General features: G+C 38.8%; 1 protein-coding gene and 1 long non-coding RNA gene across 2 annotated transcripts in view; one reads left to right on the top strand and one right to left on the bottom strand.

Moving 5' to 3' along the window:
* Positions 1-12,396, top strand: part of LOC129376823 (protein phosphatase 1 regulatory subunit 29-like) — a 194,038-nt gene that overhangs the window by 16,644 nt on the left and 164,998 nt on the right. The gene's annotated exons all lie outside the window — the stretch shown is intronic.
* LOC129376826 (uncharacterized) lies at positions 7,900-10,228 on the bottom strand. Its single transcript, XR_008607837.1, has 4 exons — positions 10,042-10,228; positions 8,661-8,855; positions 8,032-8,081; positions 7,900-7,931 (listed from the first exon to the last, which is right to left on the bottom strand). It is a non-coding gene; the product is annotated as an uncharacterized LOC129376826 (long non-coding RNA).

Raw genomic sequence — 12,396 nt, 5'->3', positions numbered from 1 at the left:
TTCTCTGCAACATCAGCTTCAATTTGTTCCTGATTTCACGTCGTTGAGTTACCTAGTGGTTGTTTTTTGTTTCCTTTCCATCAAAACTTGTAACGCACGACTAAAATCAGTTAAGACCACGTTTTGAAATGGATCCACCACGACGGTGCGCCGTCTGAATTTACTTATCTTTGAGCTGAAATGAACGCAGCACCGACGCAGCTAATGCTCTGAGACACAAAATGGTGCCTGATTTCTGCTGCCTCCCTGCCTTAACATGCTCTGCCGGCTCCTTCAACAGTTGGACTGCAGTTGAGGTAATTAGACTCAACATGGTGCCTCATTTTTTCTTATTTATTTTTTTTATTTGTTCTTCACCAAAGCTGAGAAGGCGGTAAACATCCTATTCAGCGCAGTCTGCCACTGTGACAGTTTGACACAAAATGTGCCAGGCTGTGAAGTGTGTTCACACATTTATCAACAGGTGAGAGGCACTCAGACTGTCATGCCTGCTATTAGCGTGTGGCTGTGACACCGAGATGCAATAATGAATCTGAACCACACACAAGGTAAAAAAGAAAAAAAAGAAACACTAACTGGTAAAAATTAGTTAATTTATGAAAGATAATAGAGGGATAATTGATCAGAAAATACACCAAATGTTTCCTAATAGCTGCAAAGAACAATCACCAAAGACCAACCCAACAACGTGGTTTTACATTTCTGAAATGTTTTAAGTTTCCAAAAGATAATAAGATGTGTCATATCACAGACAAACGTGTGTGGAGATGTTATAATATTTTGTAAAAAAATAGAAAATACTATATCTGTGACAATTCAAAATTGCTTAAAAATGTTGAAGCGTAATGCGCTAAATACTGACGTCTACTGTAGAGCGTTAGAATGCAGGTTTGTTCCTGGGAAAGATTGTCAAATTGAGGATTGAATTGTTTGTAACGTTCCACTCTCCACCCCAGAACTGAATATTTTTGCGTTCATATGCATTAAAGTGCATTAAAAACAAGAACAATGTTGCACAGACACTTTAATAAAGTAAGATTTGACATCTTTCTTTCTCACTGTTGAACAAAGACACCACATTGAATTTGTCAATGAAATGTTATTGCCTCGCTACCAAAGTGCACAGAAAATAATACTGGAAAATACTTACAACTATGACAACACATTAGCTATCAGGAAACCAAAATGTTCAGTGTAATCACATGAAGGAGTTAAATAAATACTGTAAAGAGGAAGACCCAGACCTCTAGTTACTGCAGCTCAGTGTTTAAGATGGTTTGAAATGTTTACGTTCACATTTTCCTATTCGGATCTAAACTATTTAAATTTTGAAATTTTGTGTGTACAGAAACTTGGTGTCATCTTCCGATTCACTCCGGGTCAGTTTTTCTTTTCCTTCACTAGTTTTAATGATTTTAATAATAATTAGAATTAATTATTGTTAACAGTTATTGTTTTTCAAAAACTTGTATTATGACTTTTATCATTCAAAGACCCGCATATGGCCATTTCATTGTAACCTCCTTCCGTTCTTCCTTGGGCTCTAATTCACAGAGCTATGAAAGAGGATTAAGGCCACTGAAAAAAAACCCATAATATTTGACTTTTGTCTTTTTCAGAAGTTAAATTCAATTCAGATTCAAAAATACTTTATTAATCCCAATGGAAATTAAATTGATTTAATTAAATTCTGAAATTACAATTTGCATTCAGAGACAAAAGTCAGAAATATCAGATGAAAATGTCAGAATTCTGAGATCAAAGGCAGAATATTGGGATCAAAGGGAGAACACTGGGATCAAAGACGAAATTCTAAGATCAAAGGCCGAAGTTCAAGATCAAAGACAGAATTTTGAGATCAAAGGCAGAATTCTGAGGTCAAAGGCAGAATTCTGAGATCAAAGGCAGAATTCTGGGATCACAGATGGAATTCCAAGATCAAAGGCGGAAGTTCAAGATCAAAGAGAGAATTTTGAGATCAAATGCAGAATTCAGAGATCAAAGGCAGAATTTTGAGATCAAAGGGAGAATACTGGGATCAGAGACGGAATTCCAAGATCAAAGACAGAATTTTGATATCACAAGCAGAATTGTCAGAATTTAAGTCAGGACCCTAAAGGCAGAAATTTGAGAAAAAAAGTCAAAATTGATTGAAGTCAGATCATTTTTCAGTGGACCTAATCCTCTCCAGTACAGAACTCTGAAATCTCAGAAGTTTAAGATCTTGTGACCAGGTCCCTTTCATTGTACCACCTACAAGTGAAGGCTATTGGCAACATTCCCTTTTTAACAACAACCCAATGACTATCTCTCATATAATGTCCGAACTGTGTGGACTCCACCAGGCTCTATAAAAATGAAAGTAAAAACATATCCTTTAAAGTTGTTATACTGTATTTAAAGTGGTGTGGCAAAGTATTTGCCCCCTACCTGATTTACCATTCTCTTTGTGTGTTTGTCACACTGCAGAGTTTCACAACATCAAAATAATCTAAATATTGGTCAAAGACAACACAAGTAAACATTCAATGCAGTATTTAAATGAGGACGTTTATTATTGAGGGAGAAAAAAAAGAGAAACATACATAGCTTTGTGTGAAAAAGGAAAAATCGGGAAATAGGCCGACACTTTTTGCCATCGCTCTCCAGTTCGATCCCATGTTTATATGCAGTTAGTTTGGCAATTGTGATCCAGGAAAGGTGGAATGTGAATTGTATTTTACTTAGTTTTTTTTTTAAATTATCATTTCAAGTTGAAATATTTGCATGAAATATTGGAATAATTACTGAAGGAATGCATTCTGTGGACTGTGATTCTGTGCTCTCTTTGGGTCGGTCTCGCAGAATGAAACATGACAGATAATAATAAGCCCTTATCAAACCGTCATAACTCAGTGACAGACTGTAAACAGTTCTTATCAGAGTCACATAGCCACACGTCTCCACAGTTGGGTTATTGGTCGATGATATACAATTCCTTCAAGTCATTGATTGTCACAGTGTGGGCAAATTCCCTGAGTGGCAGGTAAAAAATTGACATGTGGTCAATATGTGCTGTCCTGAAGCTTGGGTTTAATTCCACACACACAGAAAAGTAGGTTATGAAAAGTAAAAATATATATATATATATATTATATTCCAAAGCAACAAAGAGAAAAATAACCAGATTACCTTTGATTTTGATTGCTTTGTTTTTTTCTCACTTCAATCAATGTCGACAGAATGTTTTGCTGCGGTTCAGAAATGTGTGTTTACCTCCCCTTCAAGAAAAACAGAAACGTTCATGTTACTTTTCAGACCTTTTTTTTTTTTTGCATAAACTGTGATGGCAAGGCCTTGCTCACTTTGTCATTTCCCAGTCATGACCTAATTTGGTCTAAATTCCCTCTTTTAAATCTTTTCTCAACCTTTGTATTCCGTATTTATGAAAATCCTCCAGTGTGACCTTTGCCGTATTTTAAGAACTGCAGCTCGCCGACTCGTTTGTGATTTAGTTGAGCACCTGGCAACCTTTCAGTGCCCGAGGAAAAGTCTTCCCAACCGATTACACTTCAGAGTATCCTGAAACACATCGCGCCTTGTGTGGCGCAGGCGGGGAATATTCTCAAACATTTAAAAGGTTAGTGACGGCCAAGTGATTTCATACAAACACACTGTACTTGTGTTTTAAATCTGCTCAATGCAGAGAAAAGCCACAGATTCTTCAAACTGAAGAAGTTTAAAAAAAAATTCTTTTCATGACCAAGTGGAGGAATTTATATTTCTTTCAAACTTGAGGTAATTAACTTAAAATTAGGGCTGTCAATGTTAGCGCATAGGTGTGATTAATTTGAACATTTTAACGTGTCAACATTACATAATGCAGACTAATCGGAGTGTCTGTTTTGACTTAGGAGCCTCTCTTTGTCCGGCAGAGGGTTTTCTATTTCACAGCCGTTTCACTGAACTGACATCACGCATTACGCCAGTGACTCGGTTTGATGACGACGTCAAGCGACTGGCGCCTCACCGCACAAACTCCGTACAAAATGGACGGAGGCTCTGAGATTTTTTTCAGTTAACGTTTTAAATAAAATGACTTTGTTTTTACCTTCCTGAATATAAAAACCAAGAAATCTGAGAAACTTCAGACATGTTTGACTTGAGACAATAAAACATTTTAGTTAACGCTTTTTGAAAACATGCACACCTTGGAGGGTTTTGAATTGGGCAATTGCCCAGGGCATCAAAACGGGATGGGGCACCTAGAAAATAGAATATATTTGAACAAGTTTGCAACTATTTGCAGCATGTGTAGTGAAGTGAGTTTCCACTGGCTGCTGTTGAGCAAAGGGAGAATACATTACCTGCTTTTTGCTTAAAAAAAAAAAAAAAAAAAAAAAAAAATCTAATAATTGCTTACATTTTAATTGGTTGGAGTGCAGCGGAAGGCGGAGCTTGCCAAGAACCACAACCAAGTACATATTTATGCTTCAAGCTCACAAAGTTAGGCATAACGATTAATCACAGGGCCAGTGTGATATGATTGCATTTTTAATCGATTGCCATCACAAATTAAAATACTAAATATTTGGAATTAAATATAATGCAGCAGCTTAGAATAAAACCTGGGGTGTTTAGGTTTTCCATTTCTTTTTGTTTTTGTTCATGTTTCATAGGCTCCCAGATCCTTTGAGTTCAGTTCCCTTTGTCTTGTTAAGTCTCTCTCCTTCAGTTTTCTCTGCCACAGCTGTTCTGCATCACCTCTGTGTGGCTCTTCCAGCTCCTCTGTCACTTCCCACCCCCGCCTCAGTTTTCATGCTCTCGGTTTCTCGTTGCTTCTCTTCTGGATTCTTCCGATGCCTGTGACTTATTCCACGTTCGGTTTCCTATCGACCTTGTTCAAGTTTTCACGTTTCTACTTTTGTTAAACCTTCTTTTCCGAAGTTGCCGTCCTCTTTTCGACCCTCCTTCAAACACACAAAACACAACGGTCGACATACGTCTATATGGCCGAGTTCACACTGTGATAAAACATACAGGGTCAAATAAAACAATATAAACTTAATGTTCAATTTCTCAAGTTTTTCTGAGACATTAAACACTGTAGGCATGAGAGAGAGAGAGAGAGAAAGGAAGGAAGGAAAACTAAAACACAAATCTCTGTATTGGAATGCAAAAGTTGTTCACTGTATCGATCGTGAACAACACGTTATTTTTTTTGTTCTTTATTTTGTCGTCCCGCAAAGAATTTGACCTTTTATTTTCCGCTCTTTCATTTTAATCCCAGCCAGCACACCTAGGTGGGCCCCATATGGGATATAAGTGGGCAGGCAATATGGGTCCCAAAAGGGTTTGTCCACGGTTTCCATGGTGGCCCCACATGGGTTTGCCCAAGTAGATTTTAATGGGTGCTAACTGGGTTTTCAGTGGGTCCCACATGGTTAACTCACATGAGGCCCATCTGTGGCCCACTAGGGTGCTGTCAAGAATATTTACGTGGGTCCCAATTGGGTCTGAACTGGGCTAGAATATGGGTACCAAGTGGGTTTGTCCACGGTTTCCATGGTGGCCCCACATGGGTTTGCCCAAGTAGATTTTAATGGGTGCTGACTGGGTTTTCAGTGGGGCCCATGTGGTTAACTCACATGAGGCCCATCTGTGGCCCACTAGGGTGCTGTCAAGAATATTTACGTGGGTCCCAATTGGGTCTGAACTGGGCTAGAATATGGGTACCAAGTGGGTTTGTCCACGGTTTCCATGGTGGCCCCACATGGGTTTGCCCAAGTAGATTTTAATGGGTGCTGACTGGGTTTTCAGTGGGGCCCATGTGGTTAACTTACATGAGGCTCATCTGTGGCCCACTAGGGTGCTGTCAAGAATATTTACGTGGGTCCCAATTGGGTCTGAACTGGGCTAGAATATGGGTACCAAGTGGGTTTGTCCACAGTTTCCATGGTGGCCCCACATGGGTTTGCCCAAGTAGATTTTAATGGGTGCTGACTGGGTTTTCAGTGGGTCCCACATGGTTAACTCACATGAGGCCCATCTGTGGCCCACTAGGGTGCTGTCAGGAATATTTACCTGGGTCCCAATTGGGTCTGAACTGGGCTAGAATATGGGTACCAAGTGGGTTTGTCCACAGTTTCCATGGTGGCCCCACATGGGTTTGCCCAAGTAGATTTTAATGGGTGCTGACTGGGTTTTCAGTGGGTCCCACATGGTTAACTCACATGAGGCCCATCTGTGGCCCACTAGGGTGCTGTCAAGAATATTTACGTGGGTCCCAATTGGGTCTGAACTGGGCTAGAATATGGGTACCAAGTGGGTTTGTCCACAGTTTCCATGGTGGCCCCACATGGGTTTGCCCAAGTAGATTTTAATGGGTGCTGACTGGGTTTTCAGTGGGTCCCACATGGTTAACTCACATGAGGCCCATCTGTGGCCCACTAGGGTGCTGTCAGGAATATTTACCTGGGTCCCAATTGGGTCTGAACTGGGCTAGAATATGGGTAACAAGTGGGTTTGTCCACGGTTTCCATGGTGGCCCCACATGGGTTTGCCCAGGTTGATTTCAATGGGTGCTAACTGGGCTTTCAGCGGGACCCAGATGCCTTAATCCTGTAGGAACAATTCTCATCTAACCTGGATGTGAATTACATTCATAGATATGCAATCTTGATCAACAATCCAAAGTCTAGCTTAAAACGTGTTCAAATAAAAAATAAAAAAAAGAGATGAAAAATTTATTTTGCTCAAGGCTTTTATTTAGTAATTTAAAATATTGTCAGGAGTTATTTTTTACCTCACTACAGCAATTATTAGAACTTCATTAATACTCAGGGAATGGTGCCACAAAAAGAAATCTGCAATTATTCACGACATCTTTGAAAATAACAGAAGCTAGTTTACTATAACAAACTTATAAACAGATCTATAAATATATATCTATAGATGCACACAAATAAAGACACCTACATATTTTCCTACAGGTCTATAAATGTATACATCTAAATACTATCTATATAACTTTATACACGTATATTCACATTGATACACACAATGTGAATATACACACCTATATAGATCTTTCACAATACATTTTTGTTAAACATTTTTAAAAATAACCTACATGCCATATGCATGCTTAAATTTGAAATCTCTCATACTTTACTGAAACTGTCCATCTTGAAAGACCTCCCCAACCTGAGTTTGAACTGGCAGTCTCTCTAGTCTATTTCCACTTCCACTCGGGCTCCAGTAAACCACTTCGAGAGTCTTTGCTGTATGCTTGTGTGATTCTGTAGATGGATAATTTCTTTTAAGTCCCCTGAAATAACAAGCAAAGGTACAAATTGTATTAGTGTTTCATTTTAGCACAATGTAACATTCATGAGATTTGCATCTCCCCCTTCATGGGGCAAAAATGCTTGCAGAGATATGCCATAATCAAAAGGACTCTTGAGTCATCATTATTATGTACAGAAACTATATTCTTACTGTAAATTTAAAATATATCCATCTATATAAATCAACTAATAGGTTCTATCGTGGTTTTGTGGTTATTTTAATATTGTTTGAAATGCAAACAATATTACCTTCAAATTTTTAAGTTCTTAACAACAGTGAAAGAATACTGTTCAAATAAAATTAAAAATTGAAGACTCAATTTTTAACCTAAAAACATTACTAAAAATAACAAACAAAAGCATAAAACAACCAAAATAAATTAACATATGTTTAAGAAAGAAAAGTGAAAAAAAAAAGTTACTCTGACAATAAAAACTGATATTTACAATACAAAACATCAAAGAGACGCAGGTCCAAGCTTGTTTCCAATGTTGGCCAAAAAGGTTGAACTGGACTTCCAGTTCATGGGACATGAGGAATCGCACAGCTGGTTGTATTGTGTCTTCTAAGGATGCTCCTCCAATTTCTGTAGCCATGGCAACCTTAAGTACAATGACAATAACAGGACAACATTTTGTTTTTGTTCATCAGTTTGTTATTATATCACTCTTATGTGCTTAATTTCACTAACATATTAATTACCTTTTTCAAATCATTATAAAGTGATCTTCACACGCTGATCCTCTTGAAGCCTGCAAAAATATATATTTTATGAGTGCAATATAACATTTAGACTTTTCAAAAAATAAAAAAATTAAGGCAAAACAGCCTTTGTATAGATTAACTACTGAAGCCTTATATTGTAAACACTGAACAGTTTTGCAATTATCCTAATTTCTTTGTTAACGTGACAGGACTAAGACAGTAGTATTACTCTTAAGAGAAGTTTAGAAAATCACTATAAATGTAACTAATAAAGCCTAAAACATTGTACATATAAAAAAAATAGAGCTACAATTAAATATAAGTACATTTCACATAACTGCTAGCTAAATATTGCAAAAATATCAAAAAGAATTTCTTCATCTTTCAATATTGTTTCAGGCTTGGCCACTGATTGACATGATGGGTTTCAATTTACGGACCACATGCAGTAACCACACGTTGGATAGGGATGAGTGAGTGATTTATTTACAACAGGACAAAATAAAATCTATTTCCCGGACATCAGCGGAAGGGTGAGGACCACTCGACCAGGTTGGCCTGAAACGATAACTTAGTTATGACGGGCTTAGAATGACTGATCGGAGGGGAAACAGGAACAGGCTTACTTCGGTGCGGGTCTTTCGAGGCGTGGGTGTGAGATGCCAGGTTCCTGAGAGAGGGTGTGCAGCGGTTCCGAAGGTAAATGCGAGGTGGGAATGGAAGAGAGCTGGAAGCTCGAAGGGTGGAGTGGAGGCAGTGGAATCGGCGGAGCGAGCACGCAGGTATTCACTGGTGAGTTCTCGAATGAGGCGACAAAACCCCTAGGATCGAACAAACACAGAGACCAGGTGACTTCTAGTAGACACAGAAACGTTCTCAGAAAAACTGTTCACAACAGGAGAGGCCAGAGTGACTACCGGTGTATGCAACCATCTAGCATACACCAGTAGAATCTTCAGTCAATCTAGCGTAGACTGAAGATTCTGCTGCTCCTCCACCTGTGCCAAGCTCCACGGGCTCCTCACAAAGATCCTCGCTGAAATAAGATGCGACACTCACATACACACACAGGAACCCTGACACTGATGACTACTCTAGACCAACACAATAGCGGCAGATTGAAATAAACTATGACATAACAAAACGCTTTAAAGTGTCACACAACAATTAAAAAAAGAATTTAAAAATATGAACTACAATGCCTTCATCCTATTTACAAAAAACCTTTTAGGCCCAATATACTGAAACCACATGGGCAACATATAGTGTTCCCATTTCTGTCCCATGCCCAGTTAGCCCACGTTAATGCTGAATTGGGCCCATACATTTAACCCAATTGAGCCAACAATATGAGTCCCATTTCGGTTAACCTTTTGAGCCTCACGCAGTTGGCCCAGATAAAACCCATGCCCTCTTATCATTACCTATATAGCCCAAAGCTAAACGATTCAATGCAGTTTTATTGAAAAAAACGACAATAATAATCTTGCATGGGTCCCAGCCAAACCAGCCTGAATCCATACATGAGACCCACCCATGCATGCTGATGTGACTGTGAGAAAGATTATTAAAAGCCCAAGTACATAGAATGAAAGCACAATAGTTACTCTTTTTAAATCATACAAATGGTTTTATTGTGTCCAGACACTTTGTAACAACCTCTGCTAGCAACATAGATTCTTCAGTGAACCGATTTCATTCTGCCTCGTTGGCGCTCAAATGAACCAATGGCAGCTCAACAAATAGAATGGCGGCGGTATTTGAAAATGGTTTGGCCCACAACGTTTGAAATCGGTCTGCACTAAAATCTGCTTATTGTGTGTAGCTGTGTGTGTTAGCAATATCAGAAAAAGTATCACCCTAAAGAAAAGCAAAAATAACAATAACAATTAAGTCTCTTTTGGGATACTGTCGTCCGATTTGTTACGAGCAACAATTTTTTTAACAAGCGATTTAAAATCTCTCCCTAAAATTTGGTACTAGGTAAAACAGAAGAAATGTACTTACAGATTCTTTCGTAGATCAGCCAACAGGCAGACTCCGCGCCAACGGACTGATGAAGAGAACAGGCTTGATTTTGAAACCGCATATCCATCCGCGGGTCATTTTACGTTTTCCAAGAAACACAAGATTAATTTTTGAGAGTGCTACATCGGTTTAACAAATGTAAAACCGATGTAGCAAAAGTTCTCAATGTAAATAAATACATTCGTTGTCCTCCTTATTCAAATATGTTTTGGAACTATTTTCTTCAGTGGATGTGTAAAGTGCCTACCGGTACTTCAATTCACCAACCTTTATTGGCAACGGTGCCTCAGAGCAAACAATGAACAAAAAGGTAATTGGAACCAAATGAATCATTAACAGAAATGTTACGTTTTTTATTTTTTATTTTTATTTATACTGATGACTTGGAAAATGTTTGCAAATATATGAAAAAACAGATGCTCAAAATTTTACTCTTGTCTCTCACTTACTAATGAGTTTTGTTTATTTTCTAAACATTTGTGATATTTTTCACAATGGTCTGATCTGAACTATTTGTCCAAATAAAAATTAAATCTTGCTGCGAACAGGCTGCAGTAAACTCTATGGATGTCTAAACATCCAATTGATAAAAAATAATAATAAAAATAAAATAAAAAGTTATTATTATTAAAAATAAAACAAGGACTAAAGCTCAACCATGACCACTCTGTGCTTAATTTTGAGTAAGCACCAGAATATGAGTTTACGTATATATTTCAAACAGATTATTTCAAAAAAATGTTTTAAGACATTCAGACTGCAATAATAAAATGAAAAAAAAGTTAGGGGTTCAAAGTGTAGCAAGAGCAATACTGAACTGGCTTTTGCTTTGACATACAGTGAAAAGTTTGAAAGTGACAGGGTAACCACATTGTCGATTAAAATGTTCTACAATTTTGTCCCATTTAGACCATGAAAAAAGTACTAGGGGCTACATTTTCCTGCCCAGGTCCAACCCATGTATGGTTAGCCCATGCTCATGTCATGTTAGTTTAATGTGGACAGCCCACATTGGGCTTCTCATGTGGGGCCCATGATACTGAAACCACATGGGCCCCAAATAGTGTTGCCCATTTCTGTCCCATTTCCAGTTAGCCCACATTGTTGCTGAATAGGGCCCATACATTTAGCCCAAATGGGCCAGCCCATACGGGTCCCATTTTAGTTAACCATATGTGTCCCATGAGGTTTGCCCAGATAAAACCCATGACCACTCATTACCCATATGGCCTACTACAAACCCAAGGGGGGCCCACTCATGCGTACTGGCTTGGAGACTGGACTGGACTGTTCTAGCATAAAATAATAACATGAAAAATGTTAAGGGTTCAAAGTGTGGCTAGAGCAATACTGAACTGGTTTAAAAAAATAAAGCATTGTAGAATTATTTTTAATGTTTTAATATCCTGGTCCTCTGGAAGCCTAGTGTTTGTAAATGAGCCAGGCATAGATATCACACAGTGAACATGTTTTAGGTTCAAACATTAGGAAGACATGGATGTTCTGTTCTATCAGCAAAATATATCCTTGGGTGATCTCCAAGACGAGGTCACCTTCGTCCTGGAGACCTCGACAATGGTCAAGGTCACCAACCTTTACTATCGTCGAGGTTTCCTACAAGGAAAAAATTAAATTCTACAATTTACCTTACATCAACTCCATTAGAGGCCAGCTGAGTAACAATTGCCTTGGCAAAGACTATAAAGCTGACATCTCGGGTAATTCTTTCCAAGTTTTGAGAATCTTGCTCTTGCAGCTTTTGCTTTGACATACAGTCAAAATTTTGAAAGTGACAGGTTAACTACAGGGGTTGGACAATGAAACTGAAACACCTGGTTTTAGACCACAATAACTTATTAGCGTGGTGTAGGGCCTCCTTTTGAGGCCAATACAGCATCAATTCGTCTTGGACAAGTATGGGGCCAAGGGAATGCCATGATATGGCAGCCCACACCATCAATGATCCACCCCCATGCTTCACTCTGGCATACAACACTCTGGCTGGAATGCATCTTTGGGGCTTCTCCACACCGTAACTCTCCCGGATGTGGGGAAAACAGTAAAGGTAGACTCATCAGAGAACAATACATGTTTCACATTGTCCACAGCACAAGATTTTCGCTCCTTGCACCATTGAAACCGACGTTTGGCATTGATACGAGTGACCAAAAGTTTGGCTATAGCAGCCCGGCTGTGTATATTGACCATGTGGAGCTTCCGACGGACAGTTTTGGTGGAAACAGGAGAGTTGAGGTGCACATTTAATTCTACCGTGATTTGGGCACCGTGGTTTTATGTTTTTGGGATACAATCCGGGTTAGCACCCAAACATCT

The sequence above is a fragment of the Poeciliopsis prolifica genome, unplaced genomic scaffold (assembly GCF_027474105.1).
Source record: "Poeciliopsis prolifica strain line A6 unplaced genomic scaffold, Auburn_PproV2 SCAFFOLD045, whole genome shotgun sequence".
In the NCBI taxonomy this organism is placed as follows: Eukaryota; Metazoa; Chordata; class Actinopteri; order Cyprinodontiformes; family Poeciliidae; genus Poeciliopsis; species Poeciliopsis prolifica.
Note: the sequence above shows the minus strand (reverse complement) of the source record. Positions and strands in the feature narration are given on the sequence as shown.